Raw genomic sequence first — 20,103 nt, forward strand, 5'->3', positions numbered from 1 at the left:
GCACCTCGTGTTGCCCTGAAGAAGCCATCAGATCAAGATGGATGAGCTTTCCCAGGCGACTTCACATTTAAAACCATGAGAAGGACCCGCCCTTCCCCAAAGGCCACGGTCTAACAACTGGGTTGACCCCCCTGCAGTGTGAGCCTACCTGATCCTTGGTTTCAGCAGGTGACTGACAGGGAAGCAGCAGGGCTGGGTTCCCAGAGCACAGGGGGCTGGACGCCCACTTCCTGCTTCTGGAAGCTCGTTAGTATGCCCTACTTAGCTCGCAATTCAAAGAAGGTCGCTCTGTTCCCAAGAAGCCATTCAGTCATAATAGATATGGTTAGAATGATAGCCCAGAGGCTGTGGGTTAGGAAAACACATTTATTAGAGAAGGCCCGAGACCGCAATAATTAAGTGACACAAATGAACGTAAGTTAATGAAATCTCAATCGGATTGCATGTGCTCAACCGCTGCCCCGCCCCGCGCAGCAGTCTCAAGCAGGGCACAGCCGGGACTCAGCGGGTACCCACTGCTCAGGAGGGAGAGAAGGAATGCTGAAGAGCCCCCCACCCCCGGGGAGGAGGGGGAGGTAGCAAGGACTTGGAGCTGCTGATCTGTCCCCAGACTCCGCCGGCAGGTTTTTGTGTAACTTTTGGACAGATCTTTCTACACTTCAAGTTCAGGGTTTTCCAGGTCCCAACTTCTTATCCCCAGGATATTTTTAAAAGAAGGTGATTTTTAAGAAAATAGATATCGAAACAAAAATAAAAAGCATCAAAGATAACTGCAAGGATGCGTGGAGTTTTCATCCATTCACTTTTTAAAAAGTGGCTGCTACAATGTATCGGCAGTGGCTGTCAGTGAGGGTAATGACGGCGATGTAACCATTACAATAATAAACTAACCGCTGCTTCTACGTTTTCCAGGCACTATTTGAAATGATTCCCATCCACGCACCCATTCATCCCCTCAATAACCCGCCACTACGCAGACCGGAAAGCAAGGCCCGGGCCTGCTGCAAGGAGCACGCCACCTAGAGGTGAGGAGAGACCTCTGCTGCAGACATCCAGGGGCAAGGGTCACGTGGGGACACACCCGGTCCCTGGGGGCTGGGAAGGCCCTGGAAGGAGCCTGGGCTGAGCCCATCACCATCGCGGCTGAGGCAGGAGAAGGAGGCCTGGACTGGGGAGAGCGTGCCTTGAGGAGATTGCAGGGACAGTGGTTCCTCTGACTGGAGTTTGGGGGAATGGTGAGAGATGCTGGGGGTGAGGAGGGACTGGGGGAGGTTTCCTAAAGGAGCTGACAAGTGAGGACCCCAGAGACCTGCAGGGTGCCTGTGGGTTGGTCAGACTAAGGGGTGGGCGGGGCCAGGAGCCCTGGGGGGCTTGAGGAGAGGAGGAACACAGGGTGCTCAAAGCACAGGTGTCTGGGAGGTGGTGGGGACAGAAGAGGCTGGAGGACTGGTAGAGACCAGGCCACCCCGCAGTTCAGAAACCAAATCAGGGAGTTTTATGTCCTTCTAAGGGCAGGATCTGATGACTCACTGAGGCTGCAGTGTGGAGTAGGTAGGTAGGAGGGCCAGAGGGGGTGGGGGTGGGGGTGGCACAGAAGGAGATAACTTTGCGAGATAGCCAGAAGTGGCATGGAGAGATGGCAGGGGGATCAAGGGTGATTTGGGGGTCCCCACAGATCTGCAGAACAGTAGTGGGCAGAGATCCTGATTCCTCCTCAGCTCAAGTGGCTCTTCCCCACAGCCCCAACGTCTCAGGGGCAAGGTTTCTCCACCAAAGGGGAGATGGCTGCTGGGACCTGCTCTGCCTTGCTCCTCTTGTCCCCCCTTGTCTGTCCATACTTGCTGCCCACCTGGTCCTTGGAGCCTGGCAGATACCATTGATTTAGGCATCTACGTAGCTCCAGTCATAGTGGGACCCACTTTTGAATGCAAGTTCCTTGGCAGGGACCGGGTAGCTACCCACAGAGCCTCCTCAGGGCCTGGTTGGCCTGGCTCAGCAGGGCAGCATTATGCTTGTGCTTCTGGATCTTTCCTGGCCCCATGCCCTGTCATCTGCAGGCTTTTCTTTCTCCTGCGAGAGATCCCTACTCTGGGGTCACAGACTTCTTCAGGATCATGGGTGGGTTCCATGCTCACCTGCAATTACCTGTAGAGTTTTATATATGTCAAATTTTCCTGGGGAGGGCATTTATAGTTATTTGACCCCCCCCCCCCCCCCAGGGGCTTGTGATCCCCAAAAGTTTAAGGCCCATTGGTTTGGGCTCTGATTTTGAAGGGTGAAATTCTGTCCTGGCCAGTTTTTTGGAGTCCTTCTCATCACCACCTCCCAGTGCTGAAGTCCTGGGGGAGGTTCACCTCCTCATCACAATATTGCCAGGAATTCAAAACAAGCTCTTGTCTGTTCAAGCCTGTCCCCACCTTGCCCTGAAAAGCCTTCGATATTCTTCATTTTATATCTTGAAATGTTTACCCTGCACACTTATATCTAATTGTAGAGAGAAAAATGTTATCTGGGGGCCCTTTTCCCTGTAGATCCCCAGCACATTTGAAGAGGAGCAAACTTGTCAAACAGTTGTCAGATTTCAAGCCTCCTGACTTGACAAACCTTCGTAAATGACAGCAGCCAGCTTTGGTTGGATGCTTATTATAAGTCAGGCACTGTGCTAAGTGCTTGTATTATCTCCTTTAAACCTCTTAGTAGTGCCGTGAGATAGATCTTTGTGGTATCTCCATTTTAATATCTGGAGACTGGGCATGAAGAGTGACCAACCAGGTAGGAAGCAGCGGACCCAGGGGTCACATCAGGCAGTAGAATTCCAGAGCCCCCCTAACCTGTGTATTCTTTCATCTGTTGCCTTGATACCTTAGGAGGTCACTACCCTGACTTGCCTCCCAGCTGGGAATCGATGGCTTGAAGTCAATACCATCGGGGTTCAGATGCTAACCCTTTTTACTGAAGTCCCTTCTGGAAACAGCAGATAAGAGCAGGTTCACAAAGGAAGTAGTAGCTTTTTAATGATAGGAGTAGCCAGAGTTAGTATCTCTCACCAAGAAGTGATTTGGAAAGCAAGAAAGGTTCTGCTCATTCTCAAATAATTCTCTAACCTAGAATTTCAGGGTCTGAAATTCCAAATTAGAGATTTGGATTAGTTTTGTCCTTTCCCTCTATTTCAGCCTCTTGAAAAATAGGAGTCCCCTGGGGACTTGAGTTAGGGAGGCCCCTTAGTAAAAGTGATAGCCCTAATCTGAAGGTAGAGGACAGTCAAGAAGGAAACAGAGACACCAGTGACACTCACTGCAAGTGTTGCCAGTGACCAGCCCTGCACATAGCCCCTGGATCAGCACCATCTTGGAGGTTTTGTGGGCTAGACTCATCACCAGACCTTCCAAAACTAGACGCTGGGTGCCCTGGCTGGTGCTTCCACAGCTGAGAGACTGAGGACTGTCCGGCAATGGGCAAGGCCCTTGGAGGTTTCCTTTGCATTTCCCCTTTGTGAACTTGGGAATTGTCATTTCTGGGAAGTCCATCAGGGGTCTAGCGTCACTGGATATTGTAAGGATCCACTCTGGCTTTGGGGACAGGCAGTTCTCTGCTATCACAGGGATAACATTACTCCCAGTGGCTGCAGTACACATAGTCAGCTTGGAGCTTGAGGACAGTCCTCTGATACACCTTCCCTGGGCCCAGTACTGGACATCAGCCTCTTCCTTTCCCCATGGGGGCCACTGAACTACGGGCTGAACTGTGACTCTCCAAAATCTCTATTGAATTCCTAGCTCTTAGAGCCTCAGAGTGTGACTATATTTGGAGAGAGGGTCTTTAAAGAGGTAATGAAATTAAAATGAGGTTGTTAGTATGACCCTAATCCGTTTTGATTGGTGACCTTATGTTTTAGTAAGCTTTTTCTCTGCTGTGACTAAAAGATCTGACCAGAACAATTTTAGAGGAGGAAAGGTTTATTTAAGGGCTCACAGTTTCAAAGATATCAACCCATAGACAGCAGGCTCCATTCCTCCTGGCTCCTGGTGAGGCAGGAACAACATGGTGAAAGAGTGGGGCAGAGGGAAGCAGCTCCCATGGCGATCAGAAAGCAGAGAGAGAAAAACTCCACTTTTCAGATACGAAATACATACCCCGAAGCCACGCCACCAGTGAACGACTTCCTCTGGTCACATCCCACCACTTCAGTTACCACTCAGTTAATCCTATGGGGGATTAATTCACTGATTGGGTTAAGACTCTTATAACCCAATCATTTTTCCCTCTGAACCTTCTTGCATTGTCTCATACAAGAACTTTTGGGAGACATCTCACATCCAAACCATAACACCTTATAAGAAGATAAAATCTGGACCCAGGGAGGGACCCAGTGGTGTATGTATACAGAGGAGCCACCAGGAGAAGAGACAGCCAAAGTACAGCCATCTGCAACCCAGAGAGAGGACTCAGAGGAAACCACCCCTGCCAGCACCTTGATCTTAGACTTCCAGCCTCCAGAACTGTAAGAAAATAGAATTCAATTGGTTAAGGCACCCAGTCTCTGGTATCTTGTTATGACATTCCAAGAAGATCAATATAGGCTCCATGAAATTTAGAATAGTGATCTCAAATGGGGTGAGCTTAGATGATCTTGTGAGATGAAGGAAGAAAATATTATAATTTCTATTGATTTTCATCTGATTCCATGTTAATTTCAATTTCTTGGGTATACTTTAAAATGTACATAATAGATAAATATGGCAGGACAAGCAAACATGTATAAATATATAACTTCTTGGGGCATATTTGCTTAAAAAAATTCTATAGCTGGGATAAATAATTGAGAAAGTTTGGAGACCACTGAGCCAAGACCGGGGCTATTCATGTATCTCTATAGCTTAACAACAAAAAAAGAATAATTTCTCTTTTCATAATTATAAGTGCCCTAAAGAGTTCATCATCTGTTTCTACTTTTTCATCCAGCTTACTAAAAACGTCTGGGGAGCTACTCTTTGCCTATATCAGGAAAATTTATGTTGTTTTTACTATAATTGTTATCTATGAGTGCTTGTGAGTAATGGCTCATAGAAATGTGTTCTATCTAATGGACAAGAGGCAACAGAAAATCAATCCATTAGAAACCATTAGAAATTCATTTCTTAACTTTTCAATTTGGCTTCTCCCTTTTTTCTTTGTGCTCTTAAGGAAGGAACCAAGTATTTTAGGATTCTGAAGTTGCCAAAATTACTAAGCACTAATAATATTAATATTATTATTTCCTCTAATAATAATATTAGAGGAAAGTATTTGTCAAATCTCTGTGACTTTCTCTCTCAGTTCACCCAGTTGTATTTGAATTCTGGTCTCAGATCAGATTTAGAAGAGTCTGGCTACAGCCAGGGAGAAGGTCTCATTAAGACTATCTCCAACTCTGGGAACTGGCTGAAAATCTGTCAATGAAGAATTTTCATGTACACATCTCAAAGTTAAAAAAAAGTAATTATGGATCTTAGACCCTGGAACTCACAGAGAAAGCCTGTCGAGCCTCCTAATCCTCTAGGAGGTCATGGTCCACCTCAGACCTGACAGCATCTTGGCCAAGTTCACTCTGCACTGTGGTTAGTCAGGAAGCATTTATCTCCATTAAACCAGGGAAGATCCCCTACTGGGATTTCAAAGTTGGCCAGTGGGTCTGGTTCAACTAAACTCAGACCTACTTAATGGCCTTGCAATTAGGCAGGACTTGGAAAGTTCTTGGGAGTGACTTCCCCTGGCAGACACCTCTGAAGTGTGAGAAAGAATATACTTGGTGGCCTTGCATCGAATCATGCCAGCAGAGCATTTGAAGTAGAAAAGTCAGTGCTATGGTGGTGACATTAAAAATGTCTTTGCTGAGTGCTTAATCTCTCCCATTGTTTAAATGTGCCTTCAGGGCTCAGGAGAGTCACAAATCTGCATGAAGGGCAACATGGCTCTCAGAATTAGCTGGTAGATATACGGCTTTTCTGACGGCCGCTGGGGAGGCCTTGCGGTCTTGCACATCACTTATGCCACCAGCACTTGGGAGTCACCAGGACCCATGTCCTAAATAAGTGCTCCTTTGTCAGGAGCACGAGCAGAATTGGCCTCCAAGGACAGAGCCTTTCAAGACCAATCAGGCCAACTGGAGTTTGGCATCTCCATAGTGGTGTAAAGAGACATAATGTCATTTTGGGACAATGTCGGTCACAGAGCCATGTAAATAGGACTTATAGTCTTGCTTCGACCACACATGGTTAGATTTGCTTCTTTTTCATCTTTCAGGAATAAATGGAATGTGACCATGTAGCACAACAGGATGTACCTTGCTAGCAGACAGATCTGGTGTGGGATTCCGACTCTCCTTTTTTTCGGGCGTAAGATGGTGGGTAAGTAAGAAAATCTGGCTCTCAGTGCATCTAAAATGGAGATAATAAGACCTACTCTGTAGGTATTATCGTGGGGGGAGGATTACACAAAATAATGTATGCAAAGGACAGCGCACCCCACTTCTGTTAGCTCCCCACTTCCTTCTGAGCAAGGCAGGCACATGTTTGGTCATTAGGTTGTCTCTGCTGACAGTCATCTCTAGTAGCTGTGCTTCCCTCATGTACAGATTAACATTGCAGGACTTTGGATTCTTTCTTCCAGTCGTCTCAATTTACTTCTTTTTTATTCAGTCTTTCAGCAAAAATGCATTTTTATGGTGCTGTGCCAGTGTCAGAGACACAGGATTGAGCAAGTTCTGCACCTTTTCTTGCCGAGCTTCTAGCTAATCACCAGACTCCCAACCTGGCTTCGTAGATGGCCAGGAGAGGCCTCCCAGAGGAAGCAGTGCTTGCGTGAGAACTGAAGGAAACATGCAGATAGGGCCACATTCCCTCCCTCTGTTGACCTCATGTCCAGTGATGGACGTTCGTAAATTGGCTGCAGGGAGTACTCGGGGCTTATCAGACAGAAAGCAAACCCACAGCCTTGCCTTTATTTCTGTTCTCTGACCAATGGAGCTAGCTAGCCACATCCTCAGCCTCAAGTTTGAAGTAGAAGTAGAAAGCAAAACTCAACAAAGTACAGAATTTGGCACCTGATGATAACAAGACATTGGCTTTGCTATTATTGCACACATCAAAGACTTAAGATTTTGCATATTACTCAATGCAGGAATCCCACTCTGGCAATTTATATTAAGGAACTAATAACATTTTTGTACAAAGACTCAACTACAGGGATGTAGTTTGTCAAATTATTTTAGCACAAAAATTGAAACAATAGAAACCCTTTAAAACAATGGAAATAAATCCTATAAATGCATTCAGAGGAATAGTATGAAGCCATATAAAATGATATTGTAAAAAGTATGTATTAATATGGAAAGATGTTCTCAAGTGAGAAACAGAAAGCAAGAAAAGGGTACATATAACATACCTTTTATATTCTTTCTTAGAAAAATATCTGAAAAGAATATGTATGAAGTAATTATTAGTGATTACTTTGGGGTTATAAAATTAAAATATTTTTTATTGCTGCTGTGATTTGAATATGGTTTGAGTGTGTTCCCCAAGGGTTCATGTATTGGGAGCTTGGTCTTTTGTGTGGCAATATTTGCAGATGGTAGACCTTTAAGAGGTGGAGCTCAGTAGGAAGTAATTAGGTCATTGAGGGCCCTGCCCTCAGAAATAATTGATGCAGTTCTCCTGAGACCCAGAATTGGTTCTTCTGTGAGTGACTCATTAAGTAAGAGAAAGTCTGACCCCCCAGGTTGCACTCTTGTTTCCTGTCTTACCATGTGATCTCTCCCCATACGCACTCCAACTGTGATGCCACTTGCCATGAGGCCCTCAATAGATCCTTTACCATGCAGTTTGGGCTTTCAGACTCCAAAACTGTGAGCTAAATAAACCTCTTTTCTTTATAAAGTACCAAGCCTCAGGCATTTTGCTATACCAATGGAAAATGAACTAATATAATTGCCTCTTTTTGGTTTATTTTTTTTTCCCCCAGTTACCATATGTTCCTTGTAAGGAAAAACAACAAAGAATAGAGCTTCCACATGAAAAGATCATCGGTATTATTAGTCAGTGGAAAAATGCAAATCTAAACCATAAAGAAATACCACTTTACTCCCATTCAAATGACTATTATCAAAAGGTAGATGATAACAAATATCTGTTAGGACTTGCAGAAATGGGGAGCTTTATTCGTTGCTGGTGCAGCCACTTTAGAAAACAGGTTGAGAATCCTTCAAAAAGCAAATGAATAATTATCACATGTCCCAGAAATTCCACTCCTGATATGTATCCAAGAGAAACTAAAAACATATCCATACAAAAGTTGTACATGAATGTTCATAAGAGTACTATTCATAATAATCAAAATGTGGAAACAAACCAACTATTTATCAACTGATGAATGGACAAATAAAACATGGTATATCCATACAATGGAATGTTATTCAGCTGTAAAAGGAAAGACACAGTGAACATGCCCTGGCATGAGTGGACCTTGAGAACATCATGCTAAATGAAAGAAGTCGGACACAAAAGTCACACACAGTATGATTCCATGTACACGGAATGTTCGACATCAGCAAATTCAGAGGCAGAAGGTAGATTAGTGGTTGCTGGGTTGTGGGTAGGGAGAAAGGGGAAAGACTGATGGTGGGTATGGAATCGCTTCTTGGATCGGTGAAAATATTCTTCTTTCTTTCTTTTACTAGGGATGAAACCCAGGGCCTCATTGTCGTGGTTAAGTTATGCCATTAACATAGACTGAACATGGTTGTATCTTTCCCCAATGTTAGAATTTATTGAATAACAGTGAACTCGGAAGCTTCAACACCTCCAACCCTGGCTATTCACCAGACACTCACAGGCCACCTGACAGTCATAAGTCGGGCAGTCACAAGTTCTCTTATTCCCATCTTAATCTCTAATATCTGTAACACTCAAGTCACACATCATACTTCACACAGGGATGTACGTAGGTCACAGAAAGATGAAGGAGGAGTCAGGCAGTGGTAGGGTTGTAGAATCCTGTGTCAAGAGCAGAAAGAGAGGGAGGAAGAGAGAGAGAGAGAGAGAGAGAGAGAGAGAGAGAGATGGGAAGAGTCAGTGAGCCACTGTGGGAGTTCAGATCAGGGTTTTAGTGAACCAGCTCTGCAGAGTCCTCAGAGGGTCCAGGCAGATGGCAGTTTCAGTTTCAGAGTGTCAGCTTCAAGTGTCCTCCTGAGGTGTCGTCAGCTTGGAGTGGGCTGTGCACTGTCGTCACAGGCAGGAGAAACCACACTGTGCTGAAGCCCTCAGGGACAGGAAATCAGAAGTTCTTCGCTGTGGTGATGTTCCTGGGCGGGGCTCGTGATGAGTTGCCAGGTGACCAAGTCAGGGTGTCACGCTGTCCAGTCTCAGGAGGCTCCTCCTTTTGCGGGTCGTAGGTGAGGTTGAGAAGCTCTTGTGTCTGGTGTTCCTGATGTGATCCAAGATATCCTTGATTTAGTTTGGTAAGTTGGCACAAGTAAGTCATTTCTCCATTTGTGCCTTATGGTGGTGCGGGGCGGATGGAGGTTGTATACTTGTGCAAACAAGGTGCGGCGTCGCTCCACCTTGGCATCAGTCCCAGAATGGAGTCCAACTTAGGCAAACTACTGCTTTATCAAATGGAACGGTTCAAGGTAGGTAGGGCTGAGCACTGCTGCTCTGTCCCTCCTGGACTTCATCCTCCCCGCTGGGCCTGCTGAACCCCTGCTGCAGCCCGAGCTATGCCCCCCAGCTGGAAGGACTCATGAATCAGCAGCTGGTGATGGCTGCATGGCATGACCGCATTGCACACTCACAAAACCAGCAAATAATTCAACAAGACAAAAACAGTACTTGCCCCTGAACTCTGATTCCAAAGAGTTACCACCAAGGTTTCCCAGTACGGATGAGACCAATACCCATGACGTCCTTCCTCTGTCTTTCAGAACCACAGGAAGTGCATCTTGCTTGTGTACATTTACCATTTTTTAATTTTATTTTATGTATTTCCACGCTCTGAGATCTGGAACCTTGCTGACCCAGTAGGGACACCCGCCCAGGGCTGGCCCACTCCTAGACACAGTGAGCAGGCCCTGAGGTAAGTGCACCTTTTATCTCAGATCGACCAAACCAGACCAAACCACATCCCAACCTCTGCCTTGGTCCTTCACATTCAGGGCCACTAGCCTCCTACCCAGGGCCGGGATGACTAGGGATGCTCAGAGCTTTATTCAAATTCGGTAATCCTAAACTTGTTTACCTCACCTGGTCTGTTCCTTCCCCAGAAACTGCAATAGAAGCCCTGACCCACATTTGCCCCTGCCCTCTCCGTCTCTGGACTCACTGTGCGGACCCACACCCCACCAGAAGTTGCCTGGTGATCAAAGAAATCAGAACTTCTATAAGATAACCAACTGAAAAGGTAATAATCAATCAATCCTGTCTGAACCTTCCTCCAGGACTTCTAAATCCCACAGTTAAGGAAATGATTTTTTTGAAACCACTTTCTCCATACATAACTAACCCAGATTTCTATCCCAGTGATGGTTACCCACAGAAAAACAGGTCGAAGTTCCCTGGGTCTCACCTGTCATATAACCCCCCCAACACACACACACACACACACACGTTTCATGCAGACACGTCGCAGTGTCTCTTCTGCCATATAAACTTGCACGGTAGATCCGGTTATGGAGTGTGTTTGCGTGTGTGCCTCATTTTCGTCTCATCAGTCACAGAAGTCCTGGGCAGTGGGAACGGGGTGGTTTGTGTTTGCTCTGCATAACAATCTAACTTGACAAAATTAAAACAATCCATCTTGCATCCTCTTCCTTCTTAAAGTCTGACTCACAATCTCAGACATAAAATGAGATCCACTCTCAGGTATTAGAAATAATCCCACGAGCTTGGTACTAATCACCTCAAGCACACAGGGTAGCCCCATCCCCCTTTCCCACAACAACACAAGCTATTCATTTTTATTGGGCATTATTCCATAAGTTTAAGAAAACAAACAACTGGATTTGTTGAACGTGGAAGTTGTAAAGGTCCCTCCAAGGAAGCGAATAAGTAAGTGCAGACCGTGTACCCCAGCAGAGAGGGACACACAGACAGCTCTGGCAGCGAAGGCCCACCCACCCGATGAGGAGAGGAAGCCTTTCAGGCTGTGTCTGCTGTCCCTCTGCAGCTGGTGACAGGCTGGTAGCATGTGTGGCCTGCTCAGCTTTTCATTGCTCTTAGAGAAGCATCCCAGTCTGACCAGATCCACTGAACAGGGATAAAACCAAACCAAACAACCTGGGCGTGTCTGTCCCATTCTCAAGCAGGATCTTCCTTCCCCTCATCCTCACGAACAGGACAAAGAAACAATAACCAAGAGTCTCGCAGATGACTTGGCTTTAGGTCAGCTCCTGCATTTGGACTCGTAGTTTCCTTACCTCTAAAATAGGGATCATAGGAATAACCATTCTATAGAAATGTTGTGAATATGAATAAGATAATTCATACATGATCAGGGCAGGGTCCCAAGCTCTCAAGACCTCATCTGAAAATTGAGATTCTATTTCATGTATGTTCCATAAAAAATAAACAAAGGAAGAAGACAGCACAATCGATTTCAAAGGACCAGCCCAGCCTCATCACTTTCTAAATAGCATTTCTCCTTCTGTGCATTTTGGATTCGTTGTTAATGTGCATTAGTTTCCAATTTCCCTTCAGCCACCCTCCAGAAGTACAATATTGGTTCTTTGTCTTAGGGATATTTCATTTCCTCAATCATGTTAAATCAAACAAACCTCCCATACCAGCAAACAGAAAGGAGCAGCTCTGGGCCCCCGAACTAATTTGCACTGGCAAAACTGATCAGGCCTTCCTCCAGTGTCTTAATTACGAGTCTTAATCCCTTTGATTTAAAACCAGAAGAAGTACAGGGCATGGTTGGAAACCGAGCATATTTATTTAATACAGACAAATAGGGTTTAGAGAGTCCACTTAATATACAGTGTCAACAGAAATATATGTCCCTTTCTTTCTAATAATTCTTCCGGAATAAAGTAAGGCTTACAGTCGGTTTGGAGCCATCAGTTTTCATGTTCTCTTTCACTTAAAGAGACACTTATTTCTAATCCACTCTGTGTTTCCAGGGATTTTCAATTGGTTTGCTTTAATTTCTCCTGTTCCATAAAGGAGAGAGTAGCTCAGAGAATATATGCAATATTGCTCATATTGAATTTTTAAAACTGTGATAAATGGGTGGTGGTGGATGGCAGTTGAATGTGAGAAAAGAAAACAGAATAATGATGATTATGAACGATCTGCAGAGTTGGTGCAGGTTGCTTGGCTTGGCATAGATCTAGTATGCATTTGGTCTAAGGCGAGTGGGTCCTGAACTCTGTCTGAGGTGTTTTCGATTCCGGAGGAAACCGGAAGTCGATGTGGAGGTGCAGGTATGCTCAGCATGTAGCACAGCAGGGGGCCCAGGTCCACATGCAGTGATGTCACCTATGAGGACAATCAGCTTAGGCCTTCAGGCAATTGCTTTTCACAGGACCACATGTTTGTGGGCATTTATTAAAAAGTGGGTGAGGATGTTGATGACTGGGTGAACCCCAGATGCTTCCTAAAGGACTGCATGAAGAGATCTCGTGCTGTGTGGACCCCGTGCCCTGCTCAGTCTCTCAGGTCATATTTTCCTACAGAAAAATGGCTGGATCCTCAGAACCCTCAGCCATAATTTTGGATGCTTCTGAGCACGGAACCCTATGGGCAGTCATTCATGAGCTCCCTCCCGGGGTGCTCTAGAAGAACCTCAGTGCCTGGGTCTAGGGTAGTCTCCAATCAGACTTCAAGTTCAGTGCAGTTGGTGCAGGCTCCCTGGGCTCGAGCTCACGCCAGAACCAGGCTGTCACCTTTCTTTTCAAGTAAAAAGACAGTCTCTTCAGATCTCATTGTTCCTGAATGGGCATATAGCTGAACTTAGTCTGTGTTAGTAAAAGAATTAGTTTGGGTACATTCAGTATCATGGGGAGTCAGCCTAAATGGGCAAAACAGAATAAAAATTTTTAAAAAAATCAGAAAGTAACCCACCACAGACATTTAAAATATCCTCTTTAACTGGGCCTGGTGGCCCATGCCTGTAATCCCAGCAGCTTGGGAGGCTGAGGCAGGAGGATTGCGAGTTCAAAGCCAACCTCAGCAACTCAGAGAGGCCCTAAGCAACCCAGTGAGACCCTGTCTCTAATTAAAATATATTTTTAAAAGGCCAGGGATATGGCTCAGTGGTTAAATGGGTTCATTCCCCAGTACCAAAAAAAAAAGACAAAAAAATCCTCAAAACAGAAAAGCCCCTCCAAAACAGAAAACAATAACATACCCTCTTTAATGTTTAATATATGAAATAATGAATAAATATATTCGTTAATTTTTATATGAATGTTTTTATATTTAAAAGTCACTATTGAGCCTCTTATTGTGTTTATTCTTATAGCGTCTCTCTGAAGTTGACTGGCCATATTTCTATTTAATAGACAAACAAAACTAAATGAATCTGACAGAAGGAAAGCTAAGGAAGTATTTCTGTCTAGGAAAATAAGGAGGCAGGACTGGAGTTTGGTGTCTCGACTGTCAGCCTCTGGAAGGATTTGGAGGGAACATGTTGGCTGTTGGTGTGTATCTGGGAAAAGTTACTCCTCTGAAATATCTTAAACAACCTCCCTCAGATTTTTTTTTTTTTTTAACAACATGGAGTTGTACCATCCTTTAGGAAAAGATCTACTTGAGAAAAAGACAAACTTCAATAATTTACATCCTATCCAAATGATCAGTAATCCTGGAATCGGTGAATTCTGGCAATAAGATGGATTGTTTACTGCTCCTTGGCACGTAACCATTATACACAATCTAAAGCTGCTGTTACACAATTATCCTATAAAGTGGGCATTTGTTATTGTCTTGCTACTTCCCTAGAGTGCTGCTCGGCTCTGCCTCAGGTGGCTAAGCAGGAAAATGCAGACCAGCTCCAGGGAACTATGGCTAATGTCCCCCCTGGAGAAATGGGGAGCACTGTGAGGGTTTAGATAATGGTGAGTGCATTCCCCAGTCTCCCCAAAGATGCTATTGATTAGTCTGCGGCAGACCCCAATCCTGGGAAGAGACGAGCCGCAGAAGCATATGAAACAATTACAGAGCAGCACACCCGGCCGGCTGTCAGCCCCCAAATCTGCAAGCACTGCTGAATAATTATGGCTTGAGCTATTGATTGGGACCCTGGAAGAGTTTCATCCAAATGCTTTTAATTTGCCAAACAGAGAGAAGTGTGCTGCGGAGAGGTTGCTCCCAATAATGGCATTTTTCCCTCTGCTAATTAAGGAGAGAGCTTAATGATGATGGGGATTGTTTTTAAATCTTGCCAAATAAAATAAATGGCCATTTGAAAGGAATGAATGACAGGTGCAGGGTTGGTCTTAAATGGCTTAAACAAGCAGGCTGAGATGAGTTTGCGTCTTGTGCTCGACCCTGGTCTGGTTAAGAACACAAGACTCACAGGTCAGAGGGCTCAGGGCATGCTCCTCTGAGAGGTGATGGACCCAAGCCTGAGATAACAGCAGGCAACAGAGCAGGGCCCAGGTCTCCTCCTGGGTTCATGTGCATTTGTGACCTTAGTGTCTCTCTCTTCAACCCCCAGGGCCTCCATTCTGGATGAAGAACATTATTACCCAACTGGAAATGGCGACTGATTTTAAAAAACATTATTATTAACTCAAGTCCTAGTTTATTCACATAGCCTTAGTTTTTTTTCCTACTGTTCTTTCTCTGTTCCAGGATCTGTCCTGGGTACCACATTATATTCAGTGACCACGTCTCAGGCTGCTCTTGACTGTGAGGGTTTCTCAGCCTTTCCTTGTTTTTGGTGGCCTTGACAGTTCTGAGGAGCACAAGCCATCTATATTGTAGGATGTGGCTGGGATTCTTCTGCTCATGATTAGGAAAATAAAAAGCACAAGATAAAGTCGGCATAGCCAGGTTGAGAAAGTAAACATGTGGGGCTAATGTGCATAACAATTTTCCCTGCTCCAAACACAATAAACACACACACACACACACACACACACACTCACACACGCACACACACACACTCACACACACACACACACACACACACACTCACACATGGCCTCCTGATGTGCTGAGAACTGGTCTTGAACATAGTAATAATCTAATATTTGGATGGATGAACAGAGTGCTGGAGAGATACATCACTTTTTTTCTTTTCTGCCACCATCCCTACTATCCTCATGTAAATCTGTTAATATCATTTTAAGTTTTCCAAAACACATTAGTCAATTATCTATCAAAATACTGTAAATTTCATGTTGACAATTTGTGTCTTTACTCTTAAGTGCCTTGCGTATGACCCCATAGGCTTAAATTAGCCATAATTGTCATCAGATCCCAGAAGTAGTGAAATTTTAAGATTTACATAAACTCTTCTCAGAGATTACAGTATGCTAAACTCCTAAAACGACTCCACTAATTTGCACCCACCAAAAATAGTTCCTGATTTTCAAAAACTGTCACATATTCCATAAGATAAAATGCTCATCATAAAAAGAATTGAAAAAAATAGAATGGGAATTGTTTAATCTGAGAAGAAAAGGCTATGGATGACCCAAATATTATCTTCCAGGATTATGAAAGATTGAAAGAATCTTGCTTAGGATGTAGGTTCTAGTCCTGCCTCTGTGACAAACTAGCTGTGTGACCATAGGCAAGTTATTTTTGACCTCTGTGTGCTTCAGTTTCCCATGTAGAAAATGTGTAAAATAATGCGTACCTGGCAGAGCTGTGGTAGGTTACAGGAAAGTAATGCACAGAAGGTGCTTAGCATAGCTCCTGGAACATACTAGGTTATTCAATAAAATTTAGTTCCCACCCCCACTTACAACATGAACTTAGCTATGATAAAAAGAACAGCTTTTGATATTTTTATGAGTCTTCACAACTTAGAAAGCATTCTCTCAAAATTTAGGAGGATAAACCATTGCCCTAGCACTTTTTTTTTTCTTCCAGTGCTGGGGATTGAATCCTGGCCCTCTTTTTGTGAGGCAAGCACTCTACCAACTGAGTTATCTCCCCAGCCCTGCCCTACTACTTTGAAGCCCAAATAAGAGAAAATGGATTTTAATTCAAGTAATAGTGATTTTGATTGGACAAAGAACATTTTTGACCATGGAGATAATGAAACTTAGAATAGATTATCTGGAGGCTGTGGCTCCCCCAGATGCCTAGTCTACATACAGCCTTGACCTCACTACCACCCAATGGCCGGGAAATCCTGGCTATGAGAATAAGGGTGTGGGGCGTGTGGGAGGAGAGGATTCCCCGCTCATCCTCTGGCTCACTCAATCTGGTTCCAACTTCTGGGAATCTTCGCACATTCTGCCTCCTGAACCCAGCTTCCTGAAGCTTATTTGATGTGGTGGAAAGAAGTCTTAGTGTGTAAGGAATATTCTATTTCTGTATTCCTTTAAAAAATCAGTATAAATGCAACTCTGATCCTCCCAGCTGGGCTTATGAGAAATTCAGCTGCTTCCCAGCTATGCCAGGATCTGGGGTCTTACCTGGTGCAAAGTATTGGGCAGCTCTTGGGTCCTGCTGAGATCTCTGGGCTGCGTGAAGGGTCCCTGGACTAGCCGCCTGTATTGAGGTTGCCTATTTGGGTGTCCGCCTCCCCTTTGAGGGCTGGAAGCTTGAGAGCTGTCATTTATCAGTGTCCCTGGAGCTGGTGTACTATCCTGTACGTAGCAGGGGTATAATGCACACCCACGTTTCCTTTATGCCACCCAGTGGTACATTCAATGATTCCCTGGCCCCATGACTGGAAGCCCACTGAGGGAAGGGACTGTACTTCTCCTCTAGTTCCTTAATGCCTATAGTTCTTAATAATGTTCCTTGGGAAAGTGAATGTGCTTCTCATCATGTGCATCGCATGACAGTGGTTTGTGGGCCTGCATGCTGGGGGTCCCCTGTGCCAGGGCTCTGTTCTGGTCATTGTGATGGAGACTGTCTATTGTGCCTATGTCTCTTTTCTTTGTTCTGGAGAAAGTTCTGGCTACAGGAGTGGCAGGGCTGTGCTGAACACAGACAGCTCACGGGAATCAGCTCTGCTCTTCCCCTTCCTTCCTGCCCCTGGCTAGGGTGTGGGCATGCTGAGTCTCTCCTTGACTACAGGGTAAGGGGGGCAGCTTAGGAACACTTGGGCAATGTGAGAGGAGGAGGCTGTGGAGCCTCCATTTTGGCCTCAGACTGGTGGGTGTGAGAGAAATAACTTCTATCTTGTTTAAACCTTGCACTTGGTACCTCTGTACAAAGCAGGCAAATCTTTTCCTCAAAGAACACCCTCATCTCATTACCCTGGCTGCCTGCAGCCCAGACCCCGGCAGGACTGGGTCCCTTCCTATCCTGTCCATCTCTAGGTTTCCATCCCACCACATGGAGGCCCGGGGGAGGCTGCACAGAGCCTGGAGGCAGCTGCCTTCCAAGCACCAGCCTGAGTCAGCAGAAGTTTTCAGTTTAATGAGATGATGCTAATGATCGTGCCTCCCTCTGATGAGTGGGCCCATCCTCCCTGGAGACCTATGGAAGGTTCCAGCATTTCTATCATTGCTGAGTTTGGAGGTCAAGGGGAAGGCAGGAGTCTCAGAAAGAGGCAGGGAGACCACAGACCTACGGGACGTGCATTTGTTGTCCTGGAACCAAGCTGAACTTCAGTCAAAGGGGAAAGAGCAGAACCTGGGCCTGTTCACCAAAAATGCTCCTTCTGTCTCCCTGAGCTGGTCAGGACCTGCTGCAAGGCACACCTGCAGGGTGTTCGCTCACCTCCCACCAGATCATTCAGGGGCACGAAGGAGATCTGCTTCCAGCCCTTGCGCTGCCCTGATTCCCTGGGTGTATGAACGGAGGCTCATTCTGCATTCTTTGCCCCTCTGGTTTCCTGGGGAAGCCACCCACCTACCCCTCAAACCCCTCCCCTCGGACTCCTGTGCCCCAGATCCCTACTCATGAAGCTCTGTCCAATCACCCGTGCTCCTCAAACTCCTATCCTTTGGACCCCTGACCCACCCCTCAGCCATGCAGCTTTAACCAGATCCATGGGCCTTCCTGGAACTCTGGTTCTCTTTGCTGAACCCAGTTGTCCAGAATAAAGACAGGCTCCATTGTTTTTACCATTCTTGTCTTGCAGTTTTCCTGGGCGATGGGTATGGGTGGTGAGTGTCCCTTTCTTACTCATGAAGAGCAGTATGGCTTTGGGGCTGAATTTCTTACTTTGGGTCAGGTGCTTGGCTAAGTCCCTACCATGTAAGTGAGCTCAGTGAATTTTCCCAGCTTCCTTTTGAGGACTGTGCTGTTATGATCTGTATTTTACAAATGAAGAAACCAGTGCTCAGGGAGATTTAGTAACTCACCCTGGTCACCCAGTTCACAGCAAACAAACCCTGAAGTAGGCTCTACACCAGGCAGTCTGACCCAGACTCCTGCTCTTCCCTGGATGCCTCAGGCATATTTCTGGCATTCCAAAACATGTGGTGCAGAACACAAGTGCAAATGGTCTTCAGTGAGGGGAGCAAAGGCCAGGACCAATGAGCCAGATACAACAGGTAAGTCAGAGGTCAGTGTAAGCAAAAATAACCAAACGGTTTTGGCATCATAATGAAAGCATGAATAACCTGAATAGGAGCAGACTTCATGGATCAGCTATGCCTTTTATTCAGCAGCAGAGTCAGGCATCAGAAGGGCTCACTTTCTGGGTAGAAAGTGGCCCCTGATCACAAAGGTGTCTGGGTTCATATAGGTTACACACTGGGAGGTTACTTAGCCATTGAAGACTTCAACAGGACGTAGGCAGTCAGGAAAAATGTTGCAAAAATTAGAAATTTGTTTTTACTAGGCAGTGTTTTTACAGACCAAAGATGGAGGGTCCAGAATTTCTCTCTTCCTCCAGGGTCCATTGTACCCTCACCAAGGAAGGATATATTAGGAAAGAATCAATGCTTGCCCTTTCCCCAGGGATTGTATTGTCACTGAGTGATGTTTGCTTCCTTCCCAGGAATTGTCTTGTCACTGGAAAAGGATGTATCGGGAAGGAAAGATGGTGGACTGAGACAGACATCATTACCCTGTGTACATGTATGATTACACAAATGGTATGAAGCTAGATCGTGCACAACCATAGAAATGAAAAGATGTACCCCATTTGTGTACAATGAATCAGAATGTAGTCTGTAAAAATAAAATTTAGAAAAAAAGAAGAATGTATGGGGAAAGGATCAATGTTATTAATGTTTTGCCTTCTTGCTCCCTCCCTCTTCCCAGGTCACTGTTTTTGGGGGTTGTCATTTCCATATCCTTCAGTCAGGTCCTGGGGTGACCAGGAACTGGGGAGACAGTAGAGTATAGGGCAGAACAGAGCTGAGGATAAAGCAGAAGGCTTTATGGTTTGGGTCACTTGGGTCAAGGAGAAGCCATCTGAACCAGGGAGACACCACCTGGCCTGCAGGTACAGGTAGGGACCTGGGATGGAGAAGGGCTAGTGAGCTAGTCAGGTGCCAGCACTTGTCCCTTGCAGTGACATCAGCTGCTTCCTCTTGCTCCTCTCCCTGCAACCAGGAAGAAGCAGAAGGTCCCTGGCCTGGGCCATGCAGCACCTCCTCCAACTAAAGCAAGGAAGCCTGAGGCGGGTGGGCCTCCCGGCAGCGAAGCCTCAGCTCTCCATGCTGCCTTTCGGTAGCTCCCCCCAGCTGCAGTGCCCTCAGGAGAAGCAGTCCTTGCCAAACCAGCCTTCCTCTGCCCTAGCCCCACTCCATTTATTTTCAGATTTTATGTGCTTTAAAATAGCCTTGCTGATAGGTGCCAAAACCCAGCAGACCTGAAAAATGCTTACCAGAATGAAAAACTGAAGGACGGCTCAGGGTAACCCCCACTCTCTCCCATTCCCTCCGTCCCCTAGAACACATCTCCAGGCACAGAGATCCCCCACAATCTTTCTGGCTAGGTCTACCAAACTCTCCCCAGTAACACAGATTCCTGTGAAAAGTTG

General features: G+C 45.6%; 1 long non-coding RNA gene across 3 annotated transcripts; it reads left to right on the forward strand.

Moving 5' to 3' along the window:
* The first annotated feature begins 1,095 nt into the window (after nt 1-1,095).
* On the forward strand, nt 1,096-19,266 carry LOC124977679 (uncharacterized). 3 transcript variants are annotated; one of them, XR_007107229.1, is made up of 7 exons: nt 1,096-1,235; nt 4,294-4,501; nt 6,283-6,386; nt 9,428-9,493; nt 10,031-10,107; nt 10,295-10,431; nt 19,114-19,266. It is a non-coding gene; the product is annotated as an uncharacterized LOC124977679 (long non-coding RNA). The 3 variants fall into 3 exon arrangements; XR_007107228.1 differs by lacking the exon at nt 4,294-4,501 and having other exon boundaries at nt 1,097-1,235; nt 9,267-9,493; XR_007107227.1 differs by lacking the exon at nt 4,294-4,501 and having other exon boundaries at nt 1,097-1,235.
* Nucleotides 19,267-20,103: the final 837 nt, after the last annotated feature.

This window comes from Sciurus carolinensis, chromosome 2 (assembly GCF_902686445.1).
Source record: "Sciurus carolinensis chromosome 2, mSciCar1.2, whole genome shotgun sequence".
In the NCBI taxonomy this organism is placed as follows: Eukaryota; Metazoa; Chordata; class Mammalia; order Rodentia; family Sciuridae; genus Sciurus; species Sciurus carolinensis.